At 32.4% G+C, this 20,647-nt stretch overlaps 1 protein-coding gene and 1 long non-coding RNA gene across 2 annotated transcripts in view; one reads left to right on the top strand and one right to left on the bottom strand.

The window, feature by feature from the left end:
• LOC142339615 (endothelin-converting enzyme homolog) overlaps positions 1-20,647 on the top strand; it is a 106,110-nt gene that overhangs the window by 3,202 nt on the left and 82,261 nt on the right. The gene's annotated exons all lie outside the window — the stretch shown is intronic.
• On the bottom strand, positions 4,501-8,175 carry LOC142340233 (uncharacterized). Its single transcript, XR_012759064.1, has 2 exons — positions 7,887-8,175; positions 4,501-4,841 (listed from the first exon to the last, which is right to left on the bottom strand). It is a non-coding gene; the product is annotated as an uncharacterized LOC142340233 (long non-coding RNA).

Here is a 20,647-nt window from a genome sequence, read left to right on the forward strand (position 1 = left end):
GCAGTGCGTAATCGGACTCTTTACGATTGTCAATTTTTATCAACGGAATTGTTAATGATTTTTAACGGCAATCGTATGTCTTGACTAGCAGTGTAAACAACGAGAAAACAATCAATCAGAGTAAAATTTTCATTGGAAATGCGCTGACTAATTCCTGATGTTACCATCGAAATAAGTTTGATTTATTTTCATTTTATATATATATATATATATATATATATATATATATATTTATATATATATATATATATATATATATATAGGCATTTTTTTTCATTTTGTTTGGTGCGCTTAAACTCATATATTTGCCCTTCAAATTAGTGTTCTGTTAAATTTCCGTATTTGGTGTCACATGTTCCCGATCATAGGTTCCTGTTCGTGATTCAATGTCTGTTCATCTTGTCTGTAAATTCTGTAAATCGAAATAAGTTTGATTTATTTTCATTTTATATATATATATATATATATATATATAGGCATTTTTTTTCATTTTGTTTGGTGCGCTTAAACTCATATATTTGCCCTTCAAATTAGTATTCTGTTAAATTTCCGTATTTAGTGTCACATGTTCCCGATCATAGGTTCCCTTTCGTGATTCAATGTCTGTTCATCTTGTCTGTAAATTCGGTTATATAGAAAACCAAATTTTGAGGAAGAAACATGTCTATCGGTGGACAAAAAATTAGAGATAGCCGTATTATAAATTGTGCCTGGCGAGGCGGCCCGTGGTTTTTTGGGATTATATCCCACAGCAAATTAGAATCATTCATGGTCATTGATAGCGGTATTCTGGAGCTTGAAATTGCCAGATCTGTTCAAAATGGCCTTATTTTTGTTTCTCTGTTTCACTGGAGTACGTTACAATTTGCAAGTACTATTTGCGCAGTCTTGATTGTAACGGTGAACAATGTATTTTTTTCTTAAAAAAGGCTGCATTACTAATAGATAACATTCGCTTTGCTTTTAGGTGACGTCTCAGCAAGTAGACGTACCAAAATATAGAATTTTCAACGAATCTGATTGGTTTAGAAAATTAAAACACTAGCACTAGCTTTATGCGTTCAATTAACCAAAATTGACATAACTTCATTCTGTATTATCTATTTTTGCATCTGGCCATGCCTTAGCGGCCTGTGGGACTTGATATCAATCTATCACAGTCAAACGTGAAATCAGTCCCCTCCTCCAAAAATACCTTTTCTCTTTTGGCTTAACGATGTAAGAATTTAAGTCATCAGTAGAACTTCAACAGTATTTTGCTAAGTTTCGGTAGTTCTTCATCGCGGAAGACGTTGTATAACATATTTGAGGCCAGATACCTGAATTGAACCTTATGATTACAAAATGCTTCAATGGTTGCCAGATCACTTGCTTTATTCTGGATCAGAATTTCGCGGATGCAGTAAAAATTTTTTAAAAAACAACAAACAGCAAATGTTTTTCAAATTGTAATGATGTCAAAATCTAGACCGATTTAGCCAATTTGGGGTACCAAACGTAGTGGAGAGGAACCTTATTTATGAGGAGAAGCCATTTTTCCTAGCATTTGTTGAATAACAGCATTTGTTACATTTGTTTAATAACTGAAGAGATTAAAAAGAAGTTGGATTTGTTCAAGCAGAGGCAAGCTTCAGAGGAATTTTACTGTAGATTTGACACCGCTTGAAATATATGTGTAGCTATTCCGGGCTTGACAGATGTTAAAAACAGCTATAGATTTCTGAAAGCGCGGCATTAGCAAGCAATACAATGGCAATTGGGAAACGCAGATCCCACGAAATTTTTATAGGATAACTTCGGTATAGTCAGTTTTGGATAAGAAAAGGATTCAAAATGTTTTTTTTTCCCTGTAAATATCGTTGTTATTTTTAAATTTGAATCAAACGAATTAAATTAACATCAGGGTTAAAGTTACATGCTGTCGACTTAAAGTTCAAACTCAGCACTCGCTTTGTTTTGTTCTTTATATATAGGTTTCAATTATCTGCTTGATGTCAAAATTCTCCTGCTGTATGTCGTTAAACGCAACATTCAATTTGGGTCTCATTTCCCCTAAAATTTTTTGCTTCATGTCAATAATCTGAACCATTTACGATCTGCAATCTTTTTGGCGATTGGGTACCGTCTTCCCAAAATTTATCTGTTAACGCACAATTATTCGTACTGTTTCCGTGAGCGTAATTTTTTCCTTTCACTTGAAAAGTTTCATCACTTTCACTTTTCTTTGTGTCGGGTACAAATTGCAACTTGTTCATAAGAATTGCGCCTGTCTTCATCTTTATTTACAACTGAATATCAAGGAAACATTATGCGTAAACTGATTAGCACTAACTGCGATGTTTCGATTTTCATTAATCATTTTTTGAAGGCATGGATAGTTCTGAAAAAAATTTTGAAACCCTTATAAGCAATGAAACAGTGAACTTCACCGTATCCACAATAAAGTTGCTGCGATAATACGACAATGTTTAATTAGATGGAGAACACCCAGCAAAATCTCGGGAAAATGGCAAACAATTTAAAACGTTTTTTTTGCAATTTTTGCCTCGGAAGAGATCAAGACCAATTTTTAAAGAATGAGTACACCAGATACTATGTCTCCTCATAGGTAAACGAAAACCTTTATTTTTTTTGTTTTCTGTGAAAATGAGTGATGACTCCATTTTAAAAAATTATAAATGATATACAAAGGTAACATCGGTAAAATATTTTTATTGTTTTCTGTGAAAATGAGTGATGACTCCATTTTAAAAAGTTATAAATGATATACAAAGGTAACATTGGTAAAATATTTTCATTGTTTTCTGTGAAAATGAGTGATATCTCCATTTTAAAAAGTTATAAATGATATACAAAGGTAACATTGGTAAAATAATTTTATTGTTTTCTGTGAAAATGAGTGATGACTCCATTTTAAAAAGTTATAAATGATATACAAAGGTAACATCGGTAAAATATTTTTATTGTTTTCTGTGAAAATGACTGATGACTCCATTTTAAAAAGTTATAAATGATATATAAAGGTAACATTGGTAAAATATTTTTATTGTTTTCTGTGAAAATGAGTGATGACTCCATTTTAAACAGTTATAAACGATATACAAAGGTAACATTGGTAACATATTTTTATTGTTTTCTGTGAAAATGAGTGCTATCTCCATTTTAATAATTATAAATGATATACAAAGGTAACATTGGTAAAATATTTTTATTGTTTTCTGTGAAAATGTGTGATGACTCCATTTCAAAAAGTTATAAAAGATAGACAAAGGTAACATTGGTAAAATATTTTTATTGTTTTCTGTGAAAATGAGTGATGACTCCATTTTAAAAAGTTATAAATGATATACAAAGGTAACATCGGTAAAATATTTTTATTGTTTTCTGTGAAAATGAGTGATGACTCCATTTTTAAAAGTTATAAATGATATACAAAGGTAACATTGGTAAAATATTTTTATTGTTTTCTGTGAAAATGAGTGATGACTCCATTTTAAAAAGTTATAAATGATATACCAAGGTAACATTGGTAAATTATTTTTATTGTTTTCTGTGAAAATGAGTGATGATTCCATTTTAAAAAAAATGTAAAAGATATGAAAAGGTAACATTGGTAAAATATTTTTATTGTTTTCTGTGAAAATGAGTGATGACTCCATTTTAAAAAGCTATAAATGATATACAAAGGTAACATTGGTAAAATATATTAATTGTTTTCTGTGAAAATGAGTGATGACTCCATTTTAAAAAGTTATAAATGATATACAAAGGTAACAATGGTAAAATATTTTTTTTGTTTTCTGTGAAAATGAGTGATGACTCCATTTTAAAAAGTTTTAAATGATATACAAAGGTAACAATGGTAAAATATTTTTACTGTTTTCTGTGAAAAAGAGTGATGAGTCCATTTTAAAAAATTGTAAATGATATACAAAGGTAACATTGGTAAAAAGTTATACAAAAATTTTAAAAAATAACTTTTCTTGTTTTTAAGGTGTTCTTGAAAAACAATAATGAGGAATCAGTTTGTCTCGTAATTGGATGTTGAGACTTTTTTGTAAATCGGAACCTGAAAATATTTCTTGTGCAATCTGTGAAAAGGGGAAAGTGTTCATAGTTTTACTGACCTCATGTTGCTTCTATTCCACAAGTCTATGGCTCGATCAAAATAGGTCATTCCAGCTTTAAGTTTGCTGTTTTTGAAAAAAAAAAATTAAAGTTCAAATAATTTGAGAACCATTTGATTCGAGTAGAGTGATATTGTGCTTAGCTGCATCCCTTATCTCTGGGAGTTAAACCTCAAATAACTGCTGGTTTTTTCCACTGTTTTCTGCAGTGAGCATCTTTTTTTTTCCACTCTGAAAACGTGTTTAAAAATGTTTTTCCATTGTGTGAAAATATACTCCTGTGAGGAAAACTCTGAATGCGTGCTTAAAGAATTGTTTAAAAAAGCCAGCGTTCTGTTGCATCTCTTAGAGGGGGTTTTCCTCAATAAAAATAATGAGTTGTAATTTTTGATTTTTCAGTTTATAAGTATCAAAATACAATCATGTGACGAAGTCTATTATAAAACAGTGAACTTTACAACGCAGCAAAAATAGAAGCAATCGTATTAAGTTGTTGTCACTAAAACTAATTTTTCAAACAATATAGAAATTTTCACTTTAGTGTCCGAAAAGTTTAGCTGGTGAATAGCACACACATGCGTTATATTCGCACTTAGACTCTATCCAGCGAGGTTCTTTTTTGGGGAAATGTGTCTTCGCTCGAGCTTCCTCACAGAGGTCATCGCAAGGTTCTCCGAGGTTTTCACAATAGCCACCGGACCATTTGTTCACTACCTGAAAGTTAAATATGGTTTCAATTTTTTAACTTGAAATCTGAAGAGAAAGACCAATGCGCCGCAAAACATACGTTTTCTTGCTGTTTCCCAACAGCTGATTACAAATTGTCTTGTCAAATAGACAACCATAAATGAAAGAAATTTGTTAATAGTTGCTTTCCAGCCCCTGAAATACCTTACTGGAGATAAAGAATACAATATAGCTTTTTATCGATAAAATAACTTTCGGAAAAAATTGGTTCCTAAATGCTTGTTATGTAATTACCATTATTAACCTGTTAGCCATAATGAAGTTTTAAAAAAAACGTATGATCACAGTGGTCAAAAATTCAAGATTATGTTTCACGACTGGCCTTTTTCATTTAATCAACGTTCTGACCAGCGAAAGGTAGAATGTTTTCAGTTGTCACTGACATATGCGAACTTTGGGATCCACCCAAGGATTTTTCGCTAAGCAGTCTTCGAACTTGTCGTAGGAGTCAAATCGATTAAATGTTCTCAGTTCGAATGTCGCTTCTGCCATTTTGAATATATTTATAAATTGGTAAGTTAACAAGAATGATCTGAGTAAGTTGTGCAACGTACATTGATTGTTCCAGGTGTTCCAGTTTTTAACGGGTGTTTTTTTCAATGACAGTGTGCTTCTAATTTTACAGAAAAATAGTACAAAAATTTTGACAACTCTTTTATATAAGAAAGGAAAGGTGGGTTTGATTTCTACGCAATTCTACTTCGGGTACCAATTTACTTCGCGTCAATTTATTGCCGGTTTAATGCGTTTGCGATGTGTAGGTACTTGATATTCACTCATTATCCCTGCGAAGAAATTACAAATACCGTTTTCTCAATTATTCTCTCTTGTTGAAAAATAGTTTATCTTGTAATGGAGAAGAAGTTTCCAGGAAACACAGAAAAAGTTACAGCCCATAAAAATTGAATATTATTTTTAATGCTGATCTGAGATTGCTCTGAACCACAAAAAAATCGAATTTTCCTCCAAATTGAACAACATTAGCGTGCCCGCTCAATGTTCGTTTTCCAAAATAGCACTCAGACCTATAAATTTCTCTCCTCATTGCAAATTTCGTTTAACAAAATAGTAGCATTTCTGTTTTGGAGCAAACAATTAATTGAGTCAAACTTTTCTTGCATATTTTTGTCGTAATTATATAATTTGACAACTCTAAACGTTATAAATTGACTTTCAAAATATCATCGGATTATGCTCGTACTATCCTGACATACAACTGGTTGCTTAAAAACCTTGTCCAAGAAACGGAAGTCACGGAACTGAACAACTAAAAAAGATTAAACAGAAATTTATTTTGCTGCAACCACTTCAAGATTTATACGAAATTTTTTGAATTGATGTTTTATTAACTAATATAATTTAGTAAAAAATACTGCTAACTCTTACCTTATTTTCAATTACTTAATAAAAACAGACTTCACAGAGGGATTGTTGCTTTAAATAAAAAAAAATCAACAAATTTGTAGCTCGAAAACTTTTCAGTAGGATATTGCACATTTCAGAAAAATTGTTCGAAGATTCTTTCTAATAATTTTCTTCAAGTCCTAAAAGTACTCAAAAGAATAAAATTCCCGTGAAATTGAAGATTATTTTGCGAGTTATTTGGCTGAGTTAAACACTACATGTCGTATGGTACAATTAGTTGGCAATCAATGAGTCTCAAAATTTAGATTTAAGAATATATACCTTATAATAAACGTGTTTAGACTTCGGTTTGTGAAAAGATTCAAAAAATCTAGTAGAAGGGGGGTCTTTAGTGACTACAATTGCGCAGTGAAGATACCCATTTAAAGCCTAGGGAAACTCTTTTCATGGGTCGAAAATAGCTTATAGAAAGACCCGATTAGTTCATTTCATTGGTCGAGCATGGCCTTTTGAATTGTCAGGAAAAAGTTTTTTACCTATTTCTTGTTTTTGAGGTTCCGGATTTTCAAAATTTAGTTTTTTTTCTGTTTTTGTTCATTTCAACGAAAGTATCAACGGAACAAGACTGAAGAGTAGTAAAAACCTATCTAACAGATAGAAAACTGCTAATTTATTTCAGAATATTTTTGAATCTTTAAAATAAATCAATTGTCGCAGCTGCACTATATTGCCAAATTAAGTGATCGAATGAAACTAGGTAGATTAACTGTAAAAACCTTCTTCTCATTAGCTACAAAAAATTGTAGCCTTTTCTTTCGAAAGTTCTTAAGTATCGGTTTTCTGTTTTGTTTCATTGGTGGTTTCATCGAAATTGAAATTTTGAAGTTGAAGGAACAAGTTTACTGACGACGTTATAAGGCATATTGTCTACTTTATGATGCGTTAGGCAAAAAACAGACCCATGTAAAGAATTATCCTCGAATCTTGATTCGTATCAAACTAAAGTCGAGCATCATGTTTCAGTCGAGTTATAATCGAGCGTTGAAGTAAAGTAGAGCAGCAAAAAATTTTGGTCAAGCTAATGTCAAGATGGTAATATATTCGAGCTAAAGTCTTTTCATCCTCAATTTTCTTTGAATGACCATTTTAGGTTGAGCACGGTCTTTTCTAAAGTAAAGGTTCTTAAGTTTAATTACATTTTCTTTTACCACCTTGTGTCTAGTAAACTGAAAATAAATTTTATTTTAAATCTCTCGGTACTCTCCGAGACAATTATGTAAACAACAAACAAATAACAGCCTCACCTCAGCTATGAGAGATTAACTTTTTTTGTTGTAATCTAGCATAACATTGTGTCTATAGATAGTGCATATTTGATAAAATGGACTGAAAACAAAACTGCAGAAAACTGAAAAACAAAACTATGCGGAAATGATCCGATTTGCATGCCTAATTGCTACTTGCCAAAAAACAGCAAATATAATTCATTCTTGGTTCAAAGTGACGTGTAATAAAAGGTGGATTCGTTGGAAACCAAGTGTTTAGAAATTCAGGTTTTTTTTTCAAAAATTGAAATCAAATAAAATTCTTTAACTAAAAAATTGCCATACAATTAATTGGCTATGCTAGAAGATAAATGTTGCCTACCTGGAACTGATTGACAATTTCATCTGAGAATCGTTCACGACGTTGTCCCTCCTTGTTCAAACCGTTCTTCCTCAAAATCCAACTATTCGTTGACAGAATAAAAAGAGATACAAAAATCGTTAATTTTAGATAAGTCATCTTTTAACACAAGTTAAAAGATCACTGATATTTAGCTCAAATTATGCAAGGTAAAGGTTAATTGTTTACCTTTCGTTTATTCAACAGTTTTTTGTAAACAATAATGACGTAAAGGTTATGAGAGGTCAGGTGTGTTTGCTCTATTTGGCATGATCTACGCTAAGTATGAAGAATTCATTTATTGCCACCCTACATTAAATTTACTGTAAAATTGTTCCTAAGCCCATTAAGATCGAATGATTACCCCCCACACCGAACTCCAAGTACGATTTGGGGGATTAGTCGCCAATTTATGCATTGCTACTGTCGCTAAAATTTGCATCAAGAATTTAGCTTCGTTTATTTATTTTTTTATCTACAATATTCGCTTTGTCACTGATTTCATTAAATGTGGTTTTCATAACGCAATGCTGAAGCATGTTTTTCTGCATAATTTGTCCTGTTTACTTTTATTGCTCAACATTAAGTCAGGCGAAAATTGGTTCTTTGCCACCTGTTTAATTCAATTTTAGATAGAATGAATAACGCCAGAAGGTATAACTTGAAATGATTTCACGCAAATTGATGAGAGATACACAAAAGCAGACTCTAAGAAACAAAGGTCACTTGATTGAAAAATTAACCCAAAGTCACGACTTAAAGCTGAAATTGTTGACAAAATTACAGCCTGACAGCCTGGTTGATTTGATAATAATAATTCTTCTCAAATCGAATGAGCTTAATCAAATAAGTTACAAAACAAAAATATCCGCTAAAAGCTTCATATTTTAGAGATCTAATTCAATCGACATCTGAAAAGCACACTCTTTATGCTTTTGAAATAAGTTTCGACAAATTTATTAAAAAGACATTAACTAACTGCAGAAAAAAAGTTGGCGTCAACAATAAAATAAATTTATTGGAGGAAAGTTATTATTGAAATTGCGCAGAGCAAAAAATAATCTTATCAAGCAAACCAAAACCAATTTTTGGTTTTCGTTTGTGAGAAAGTAGCAAAATTGACGACAATTCAGAGCTTAAATCAAATTTTTCAAAGCACTCTGAGGTATGAGAACCGTAAAAGTTTGAAATTTGATTCCTATTTCAACATAAAGGATTTAGTGATTTTGTGCATTTCACAGTCAGTGTGTTCGAACAGTACAGGTATAATTGAACCTTATTACGCTAAAATTTCGAAATATTACTTTAAAAAAGTGTTATGCAAGCCTTTTCCTGATAATCTTAACTAAGTCGAAATGAAACCAGAAAATGAGATAACAGACGTAATCTTTCAGTCTCGCCCAGATTTAATAAGGCAACCTGACCATAACCTAATTAAAGCTAAGAATTTTTTTTTCAATTACAGCATTGCAAAATACATGAACATTTGCTGGCGTATTTTTTTGAATGCATATCAAGTATTTGTATTCAAAAACGCATCAAAGTTGTTAGACAATCAGCGGAGAATTGAATCAAAAAGAAACAAAACAACAGATTTTACAGACATTAAGAGAGACATTAAGAACTTTTTCTTTTACGATATGTTTATAAAGAATCACATAGAAAGAATGAAATATCCTTGAACCTCACAAATTTTTTTATTATTTTTGATTTAAGATATCGAAAGATTTTTTTTCAGAAGAAAATTTTTCCACATTATCAGAAAACTATTACAAGACGGAACAATAGACGTCAAAAATGTTTTAAACAGTTATCAGTAAAAAAAACGTTTTTTACTCCTCCGAAGGAAAATAGAACGGAAAAGAACAGATCTAGAAAAAGTTGAGGCAAACATTAGTCAAAATACTGCAACGGAACAAAAAGGGAGCGATTTTTTTTTAGTATTTTAAAACAGAAACTTGAAGCCTAAGCCTACTTGTTCTTCGATTAGTATACTGGTTTGGCTTGAATGATGTCGCTCTTTGATATTGAAAGTCACCATGTGTGAGCAGATCCATACGGACGATTACAAAGTCCAAAAACTATGAAATGTGAAATTAGGGGCAAAATATCAGTTGATTGCGTATATATCATGCCTATAAGAACTCGTATTAAAAATTTTAGAAACGAAAAAACTTTGAACAAAAAACAAATTACCTTAGTCAATACACAAAACCTTCTTTTACAATTTTATATGAGTCATCGCAAACAATATGAACACTTTATAACCGATGACCGAATTTCCGAATTACCAGACTCTAAGAAACAAAGGTCACTTCGATTGAAAAATTAACCCAAAATCACGACTTAAAGCTGAAATTGTTGACAAAATTACAGCCTCACAGCATGGTTGATTTGATAATAATAATTCTTTTCAAATCGAATGAACTTAATCAAATAAGTTACAAAACAAAAATATCCGCTAAAAGCTTCATATTTTAGAGATCTAATTCAATCGACATCTGAAAAGCACACTCTTTATGCTTTTGAAATAAGTTTCGACAAATTTATTAAAAAGACATTAACTAACTGCAGAAAAAAAGTTGGCGTCAACAATAAAATAAATTTATTGGAGGAAAGTTATTATTGAAATTGCGCAGAGCAAAAAATAATCTTATCAAGCAAACAAAAACCAATTTTTGGTTTTCCTTTGTGAAAAATTAGCAAAATTGACGACAATTCAGAGCTTAAATCAAATTTTTCAAAGCACTCTGAGGTATGAGAACCGTAAAAGTTTGAAATTTGATTCCTATTTCAACATAAAGGATTTAGTGATTTTGTGCATTTCACAGTCAGTGTGTTCGAACAGTACAGGTATAATTGAACCTTATTACGCTAAAATTTCGAAATTTTACTTTAAAAAAGTGTTATGCAAGCCTTTTCCTGATAATCTTAACTAAGTCGAAATGAAACCAGAAAATGAGATAACAGACGTAATCTTTCAGTCTCGCCCAGATTTAATAAGGCAACCTGACCATAACCTAATTAAAGCTAAGAATTTTTTTTTTCAATTACAGCATTGCAAAATACATGAACATTTGCTGGCGTATTTTTTTGAATGCATATCAAGTATTTGTATTCAAAAACGCATCAAAATTGTTAGACAATCAGCGGAGAATTGAATCAAAAAGAAACAAAACAACAGATTTTACAGACATTAAGAGAGACATTAAGAACTTTTTCTTTTACGATATGTTTATAAAGGATCACATAGAAAGAATGAAATATCCTTGAACCTCACAAATTTTTTTATTTTTTTTTTATTTAAGATATTGAAAGATTTTTTTTCAGAAAAAATTTTTTCCACATTATCAGAAAACTATTACAAGATGGAACAATAGACGTCAAAAATGTTTTAAACAGTTATCAGTAAAAAAAAAACGTTTTTTACTCCTCCGAAGGAAAATAGAACGGAAAAGAACAGATCTAGAAAAAGTTGAGGCAAACATTAGTCAAAATACTGCAACGGAACAAAAAGGGAGCGATTTTTTTTAGTATTTTAAAACAGAAACTTGAAGCCTAAGCCTACTTGTTCTTCGATTAGTATACTGGTTTGGCTTGAATGATGTCGCTCTTTGATATTGAAAGTCACCATGTGTGAGCAGATCCATACGGACGATTACAAAGTCCAAAAACTATGAAATGTGAAATTAGGGGCAAAATATCAGTTGATTGCGTATATGTCATGCCTATAAGAACTCGTATTAAAAATTTTAGAAACGAAAAAACTTTGAACAAAAAACAAATTAACTTAGTCAATACACAAAACCTTCTTTTACAATTTTATATGAGTCATCGCAAACAATATGAACACTTTATAACCGATGACCGAATTTCCATTTTTGTTTGTCAAGATCTTGACTAAGTTTCCAAAATAACAAAAAAGGAGTAAAAGGACTAAAATAAACTGATCTTTTTGACCGAACCTATTGGCAAAAGATTTTCAAATTGTTTTCTCAAACAAATACTTTTCTTGTTTTCTCTTGTCCAGATATCGACGAAATTACCACAATAACAAGCTTGTTGCTCTGGCATTTTTTCAACGAAATCACTTGTGAATTAAATTGATCGGCAGGACAGAAGTAAATTGAAAAAATAATGATAATGTGTTCTCGAGAAAGACGGAAAAAAATTGCATTTTGCCTAATTTTTGACGTATTGAAAATACGTCAAAAATTTTGTTAACTTAGCATATATCTAAAGAGACTGTTCTTTGAAATCAAATTTTAGATGTAAAGATCTCTAATTTAATACTAAATATGTTAGTCTGCGAACCACTGATAAAAATTAAAAAGTGTAGGAACAGAAGGTTTGTTGGGTTAACAAAAAGTTCCCTCATTTTTCGCGAAACAGCGAGAAAAACAGTTGGTGGTCCTCGTTTACAATGTAAGATACAGCTTTAGAAGTCGGCTTTAGAAGTCTACTTACTCAACAATTAATGGTTTGTCGACGACTGCAAACGTTTATTTCGTAAACAATAAGCAGCCTATGAAAAATCCTGTCTAAAGTAACCGCCAAAAAATTTGTCTGTATACACTGAGAAACAAAGAAAACTGTGAATTTTATTAACAGAAAAGCACTAAAGTTCTCCTTGAAATGGTTTTTTAATTTAGTAATGTAAAAAAGTTGATTGAATTTTATTGTTACTTTTGAGGGCTGATCTACTCACACTATACTACTGTGGCTATTCCTAATCTTAATACGTTGCGGCGGCTATTCCCTAATCTTAATACGTTGCGGCGGTTATTCCTAATCTTAATACGTTGCAGCTGCTATTCCTAATCTTAAAACGTTGCGGTGGCTATTCCTAATCTTAACACATTGCGGCGGCTATACCTTATCTTAATACATTTCGGCGGCTATTCCTATTCTCAATAAGTTGCGGCGGCAATTCTTAACCTTAATACGTGGCGGCGGCTTTTCGTAATCTTAATACATGGGAAGTACCATTAATCTTAATATATGTAGGTGCCCCTAGATTTTTACCCTATCTTTATACATTAGTGTAGACCCTTTCTCAAAAAAACCTTATAACCTATTTAAATACATGGGGTCTACACCCTCGCCGGAGAGCCTTGCTCGCCCTATTACTGCTTACTTAATTGAAAAATATCACTGAGGGATTATTGCCCAAAGTAGAAGAACGAATGAAACTAGGTAGGTATTTGATCGAATGAAACTAGGTAGATTAACTTTAATAAATGCCTTCTTGTCATTAGCAACAAAAATTGATGATTTTATTCCCGAAGTCCTTAAGTGTCGGTTTCGTATTTTGTTTCAATATTGGTTTTTCGGAATTAAATTCTTGAAGTAGAAGAAACATGTTTGCTGACTACATTATAAGCCATGGTGTCTACGTTATGATGCCTTAGCCAAAAAACAGACCCATATAATGAGTTTTTCTCGCCTTATGATTCGGATCAAATTAAAGTCGAGCATCATGTTTCAGTCGAGTTATAATCGAGCGTTGAAGTAAAGTAGAGCAGCAAAAAATTTTGGTCAAGCTAATGTCAAGATGGTTATATATTAGAGCTAAAGTCTTTTCATGGTCAATTTAATTTGAATGAACTTTTTGCGTGGAGCACAGTTTTTTCTAAAGTAGTGGTTCTTAACGTAATAACATTTTGTTTCATAAACTAAAAGTAAATTTTGTTTTAAACCTGTCGGTATTCTCCGAGACAATTATGTAAACAACAAAAAAAAACCAGCCTCACCTCAGCTATGAGAGATTAACATTTTTTTTGTTTTAATCTAGCATAACATTGTGTCCATAGATAGTGCATATTTGATGAAATGGACTGAAAACAAAATTGCAGAAACTGAAAAATAAAACTATGCGGAAATGACCCGATTTGCATACCTAATTGCTACTTGCCAAAAAACAACAAAAATGATTCATTCTCGGTTCAATTGACGTTTAATATGAGGTGAGTTTCTTGGAAACCAAGTGTTTAGAAATTCAGTTATTTTTTTCAAAAATTGAAATCAAATAAACTAAAAAATCGCCATACAATTAATTGGCTATGCTAGAAGATAAATGTTGCCTACCTGGAACTGATTGACAATTTCCTCTGTCAATTGTTCACAACGTTGTCCCTCCTTGTTCAAAGCGTTCTTCCTCAAAATCCAACTATTCGTTGACAGAATAGAAAAAGATAAAAATATCGCGAATTTTAGGTAAGTCATCTTTTAACAGAAGTTAAAAGATCACTGATATTTAGCCTAATTTACGCAATGTAAAGGTTAATTGTTTACATTTTGTTTATTCAACAGTTTCTTGTAAATAATAATGACGTAAAGGTTGTTAGAGGTCAGGTGTGAGAGAGTGTCACTTCGATGGGGGATGCTTGCTCTATTTGGCATGATCTACGCAAATATGAAGCATTCAATTATTGCCACTGAGCGTTTTGTTTACCCTACAATAACTTTAATGGAAAATTGTTCCAAAGCTCATTCAGACGAAGGATTACTCAAACCGAACTCCAAGTACGATTCAGTACTGGGCACGTATAAGAAATCACAATTTGCCCCAGTCTGTCAAGTAAAATATCAGAACTGGCCCCAGTCTGGCACGTAAAAAATCAGAATTGGCCCCATACTGGCAAGTAAAACACCAGGATTGGCCCCAGTCTGGCAAGTAAAAAATCAGAATTTGCCCCAGTCTGGCACGTACAAAATCAGAATTGGCCCCAGTTTGGCAAGTAAAAAATCAGAATTGGCCCCAGTCTGGCAAGTAAAAAAAATCAGAATTGGCCCCAGTCTGGCAAGTAAAAATCAGAATTTGCCCCACTCTGGCAAGTAAAAAATCAGAATTTGCCCTAGTCTGACAAGTTAAAAATCAGGATTGGCCCCAATCTGGCAACTAAAAAATCAGAATTGGCCTCAGTATTGCAAGTAAAAAATCAGAATTGGCCCCAGTACGGCAAGTAAAAAAACAGAATTGGCCCCACTCTTGCAAGTAAAAATTCAGTATTGGCCCCAGTCTGGCTGTAAAAAATAATCAGAATTGACCCCACTCTGGCAAGTAAAAACTTAGTATTGGCCCCAGTCTGGCAAGTAAAAAAAATCAGTATTGGCCCCAAATTTGCAAGTAAAAAATCAGAATTGGCCCCAGTTTGGCAGGTAAAAAATCAGAATTGGCCCCAGTCTGTCAAGTAAAAAATCAGAACTGGCCCCAGTCTGGCACGTAAAAAATCAGAATTGGCCCGAGTCTGGCAAGTAAAAAATCAAAATTGGGCCCAGTCTGGCAAGTAAAAAATTAGTATTGGCCCCAGTCTGGCAAGTAAAAAAAATCAGAATTGGCGCCTGTTTGGCAAGTAAAAAGTCAGAACTGGCCCCAGTGTGGCAAATGAAAAATCAGAATTGGCCCCAGTTTGGCAAGTAAAAACTCAGAATTGGCCCCAGTCTGGCAAGTAAAAAATCAGAATTGGGCAGGCCTGGCAAGTAAAAAATCAGAATTGGCCCCAGTTTGGAAAGTAAAAAATCAGGATTGGCCCCAGTCTGGCAAGTTAAAAATCAGGATCGGCCCCAGTCTGGCAAGTAAGAAATGAGAATTGGCCCGAGTTTGGCAAGTAAAAAATTCAGAATTGGCCCCAGTCTGGCAAGTAAAAAATCAGAATTGGGCAGGCCTGGCAAGTAAAAAATCAGAATTGGCCCCAGTTTGGAAAGTAAAAAATCAGGATTGGCCCCAGTCTGGCAAGTTAAAAATCAGGATCGGCCCCAGTCTGGCAAGTAAAAATTCAGAATTGGTCCCAGTCTGGCAAGTAAAAAATCCGAATTGGCCTCAGTATGGCAAGTAAAAAATCAGAATTGGGCCCAGTTTGGCAAGTAAAAAATCAGAATTGGCCCCAGTCTGGCAAGTATAAAATCAGAATTGGCCCCAGTCTGGTAAGTGAAAAATCAGGATTGGCCCCAGACTGGCAAGTAAGAAATCAGGATTGGGCCCAGTCTGGCAACTAAAAAACCAGAATTTGCCCCAGTCTGGCAAGCAGAAAATCAGAATTGGCTCAAGGCTGACCAATGTAATATCAGTATGGGCGCATGTATGCCAAGTAAAAAACTGACATGAATCAGTACTGATGAGAAATTGCCTTTAAACGTGCCCAGAACTGATTCGTACTTGGAGTTTGGTTCGGGGAGATTTAGATATAAAACAAGAAGGCTCGCACGCTTCTGTGCGATACACAGAATATTCCCACCTATGCAATTGAGAGTATACAACACATTATATTCCCAAATTTGACTTGATTTTCAGAAACGATTCATGTGGTTACCAATATTGAGTTTCGGCAATCTTCTCTGAAAATGAGCAAGCACTTGTTTTATGACTCAAGCTTCAAACAAAGAGGGAAAATAAAATATTGGATTTCTCAGAGGAACCAAAAATGTTTTAGTAATTTTTAAATAGCAATGAACTCTTTGTTTGGGACTTATTTTTAAGAGAGCTAACAAAAATATGTGGCTATGATACAAAAAAAATAAAGCCTTTTGGTTTTTTCATTGCTTGTTTTTGCTTTATCAGTTCGTCCAGGTCGAAAGTTACTCAAACAAATCTAACTGGAGTTAAAACACAAGCCAAACACTTTTCTCTATCTTGATAAACAAAAAAACAAGCCATAGAACTCTGAAAACAAACATAAAGAGCTCCTTTTTGTGTCTCAGAACGGCTCATTTGTACCTGTGTGGTTTGTGTTACTGTACACACATTAAAAAACTAAAACTACATCGTACTTGAATAGCAGGAAAGCAGGAATGTAAGCGAGCTCGAAAAACGCTGACACGCTCAAACGCTGGTATTTACGTCGATAGTTTTCGCATTCTAATTGTGCAAAAAATGGTGATAAGTTATTGACTCTAATCTTTTGATCTCGTCACCGAATCTCATCTAGCTTTTTGATATGGGGGGATTAGTCGCCAATTTACGCATCAAGGATTTAAAGAGTTTAGCTGCGCTTTTTTCTTTTTTGTCTGCAATATGCGCTTTGTCCCTGATTTCATTTAAAGTGGTTTTCAAAACGTAATGCTGAAGCATGTTTTCCTGCATTATTGCCCTACCTACTTTTTTTGCTCAACCTTAATTCAAGCGAAAAATTTTTTCTATTTTCGTCACCTGTTTAATTGAGTTTTAGTTAGAATGAATGACTAACTCAATAATGAAAAACTTGAAATGATTTCAGGCAAAGTGATGAGAGAGAGAGACTCCAAAAAATAGAGGTCACTTTGAGCGAAAAGGCAACCAAAAGTCACGAGTTAGAGATGAAAGTATTGACAGAATCACAGCATGACAGCCTGGTTGATTTGATAATAATAATTTTTCTCAAATCGAATGAGCTAATCAAATAAGGTTGAAAAAAAAATATCAGCTAAAAGTTTTATATTTTAGAAATCTCAAATCTCAATTCAATAGACATCTGAAAAGCACACTTTTATGCTTTTGAAATAAGTTTCGACAAATTTATTGAATAGACATTAACTAACCGCAGAAAAGATTTTTTAACTAGAATTTTGCATAAATGGCGTCAACAATAAAATAAATTTATTGGAAGAGAGTTATGATTGAAATTGTGCAGCAAAAAACAATCTCATCCAGCAGACAAAATCAATTTTTGACTTTCGTTTGCGAAAAAGTAACAAAATCAAATTTTTCAAAGAACCCTAAAAGTTTGAGTCTTGATTCCTATTTGAACATAAAGGATTTAGTGATTTTTTGCATTTCACAGCCAGTGTGTTTGAACACTACAAAAATAATTGTATATTGTGTTGCTGAATTTTCAACATATTAGTTTAAAATTACGTTAGGCAAACCTTTTCTTTATAATCTTAACTAAGTCGAAATGAAACTAGAAAAAAAGATAACAGACGCACTCTTTTAATCTTGCCCACATTTAATAAGGCACCCTTATCATAGCCTACTTAAATCTAAGATTTGTTTGGTTTACAGCATCACAAAATGCTTGAAAAATTGCTCGTTTATTAATTATTTATGTATATCAAATACTTTCAATCAAATGCGCATCAAAATTGTTAGTCAAGAGCGGAGAATTGAATCGAAAGAAACAAAACAACAGATTTTACAGACATTATGAGAAACATTAGGAACTTTTTCTTTAACGATATGTTCATAAAAAATCACAAAGAAAGATTGAAACATCCTTGAACCTCACAAAAATTTTTATAATTTTTGATTAAATATATGGAAAGATTTTTATCAGATCAAAATTTTTCTACAATATCAAAAAATTATTACAAGATGGAACAATAGACGTCAAAAATGTTTTAAACAGTTATCAGTAAAAAAAAGAAAACAAACATTCGTTACTCCGCCGAAGGAAAAGTAGAACAGAAAAAGAACAGAGCTAGAAGTGGAGGCATACTTTAGTCAAAACACCGCACAGGAACAAAAAGGGAGCAAAAAATTTTCTCTTTATTATATTAAAACAGCAATTTGACGCCTGAGCCTACTTGTTCTTCGATTAAAATACTGGTTTGGCTTTAAGAATGTCGCTCTTTGATATTGAAAGTCACCGTGTGTTAGCAGATCTATACGGACGATAACAAAGTAATATCCAAAAGCTATGAGTTGTGAAATTATGGGCCAAATATCAGTTGATTATATGGCATGCCTATACGAATTTGTATTAAAATTTTTAGAAACGAAAAAAAAACTCTGATAAAAAACAATGTTGATATATATCATATTAATATCAAATTAATATCATATAAAATTAATATCAAATTGAAGAAAATGTCAGAGTTTCATTGCGAACTTTTTTTGCAAATGTGTTTGCAAAAAAATACTCAATGGGCAACCAAGTGTTTTTGGTTGTGTACGGACAATGTTGATTCTCTAATTAAAATAGTCAAAGCACAAAACCTTCTTGTACAATTTTACATGAGTTACCGCAAACAATATGAACAATTAATCACCGATAACGGAATTTCCATTTTTGTTTCTCAAGATCTTGACTAAGTTTCCAAATCAACAAAAAAGGAGTAAAAAGACTAGTATAACTTGATCCCATTGACTGAATTTTAGGGGCAAAAAATATTCAAACTGCTTTCTCAAACAAATATTTTTCTTGCTTTCTTTATTCCAGATATCAATGAAATTACCAGAATAACAAACTTGTTGCTCTGGGATTTTTTCAATTAAGTCACTAGTAAATTAAACTAAATCGCAAGACAGAACTAAATTAGAAAAATAATGATAATTTGTTAATATTCCTTGAATGAAATGCTGAAAATATTATCAAAAAGTTATAATTTATATAAATTTTGGCAGACAATTTGGAAAAATTCTCTTAAAAGTCGTAGAAAAATTTGCATTTTGCTTAATTTTTGACGTATTGAAAATCAAGGGATATACATTTGTCAGAAGATAACATTGTGGCTGGTCTGTGATGTCATTGGAAAAACATAACTTTCATTAATTAGGAATAGTTTCAATTTGTTTCAAAATTCTGATCAAAAGTTTTGTTAACATAGCATATATTTGGAAACTGTTCTTTGGAGTGAAATTTTAGATGTAAAGATCTCTAAATTAATACCACATAAGTTAGTCTGCGATCCATTGATAAAAATCAATAGGTGTAGGAACAAAAGATTTGGGTTCACAAAAAGTTCCCTCATTTTTGTTGAAAAAATTAGAAAAGTAGTAGGTGTTCCTCGTTTACAGTGTAAGATACAACTTTAAAAGTCAGACAACATACTCAACAATCCTTGGGTTGGCTGGCGAGGACTGCAAACGTTTATCTCGTAGACGATAAGCAGCCTATCAAAAATCCTGTCTAAAGTAACTGCCAGAAAATTTGTCTGTTTACACTGAGAAATAAAAAATATTATAAATTATATTAAAAGAAAATCACTAATGTTCTCCTTGAAATGGTTGCTTTCACTTAGTACGGTAAAAAAAAATGATTGCATTCTAATATTATGTTTGAGGGGAAGCAAGCAAGCTGTAAATTCAGGCGCAGTGAGAAAATCCTTTGCTGACGACAAAAATTAGAACAATAATTTTTTGTACTCAGTCTTTTCGAAAGAAAGCAGAAATACCATGTTTTGCTACCGGCAATTCGTATTTTAATTCCTGGCCATTACTAGAAAAAGATTGTTTTGAAATCATCAGAGAGCCAAATCCCAACATTTCAAATTCCAATAGAAATTGGAAGAACAAGCATTATAAATTGTAGGCAAAATTTAGCCGCACTTGATTTTCATTCTAAACCAATTAGCAAACTACTATATCCTTCCAGCGATGCTTTAAAAAGCTGCCACAAACCAATCTATAAAAAATGACTGCGTATGGTATTCTAATCTTGGTAACTGCATCGATTTCTCAAATGATAGAAAAAACACACAAACAAATCAAAAAAATTTTGAGAGTAGAAAGTTATTTTCAACGCTTCAGTTTTTAAACCTGTTTAGAGTATCAGCACCAGATGCTATTCTGTTTTTCGTTTAATCAGTCCATTATGAAAAGTTTTCTAATTGCAATATGATAACAGTGTTCATTCCGTTTTGCTTATATCTTTAATATTTTTGATTCCTTGTCACAATAAATTGTTTTTAGAACACTTGCAACGTCTAAATTACTCAATCTCTGTTATTTAGTACATCAACCCTTCTGTTGCGGATCGACCAAAACAAGTTTGTGTTAAGGACGTTCTGTCAAATCAGATTGATCTAAGGCGTGTTGACCATCTGGT

The sequence above is a fragment of the Convolutriloba macropyga genome, chromosome 5 (genome assembly GCF_964194025.1).
Source record: "Convolutriloba macropyga chromosome 5, txConMacr16.3, whole genome shotgun sequence".
Taxonomy (NCBI): domain Eukaryota; kingdom Metazoa; phylum Xenacoelomorpha; order Acoela; family Convolutidae; genus Convolutriloba; species Convolutriloba macropyga.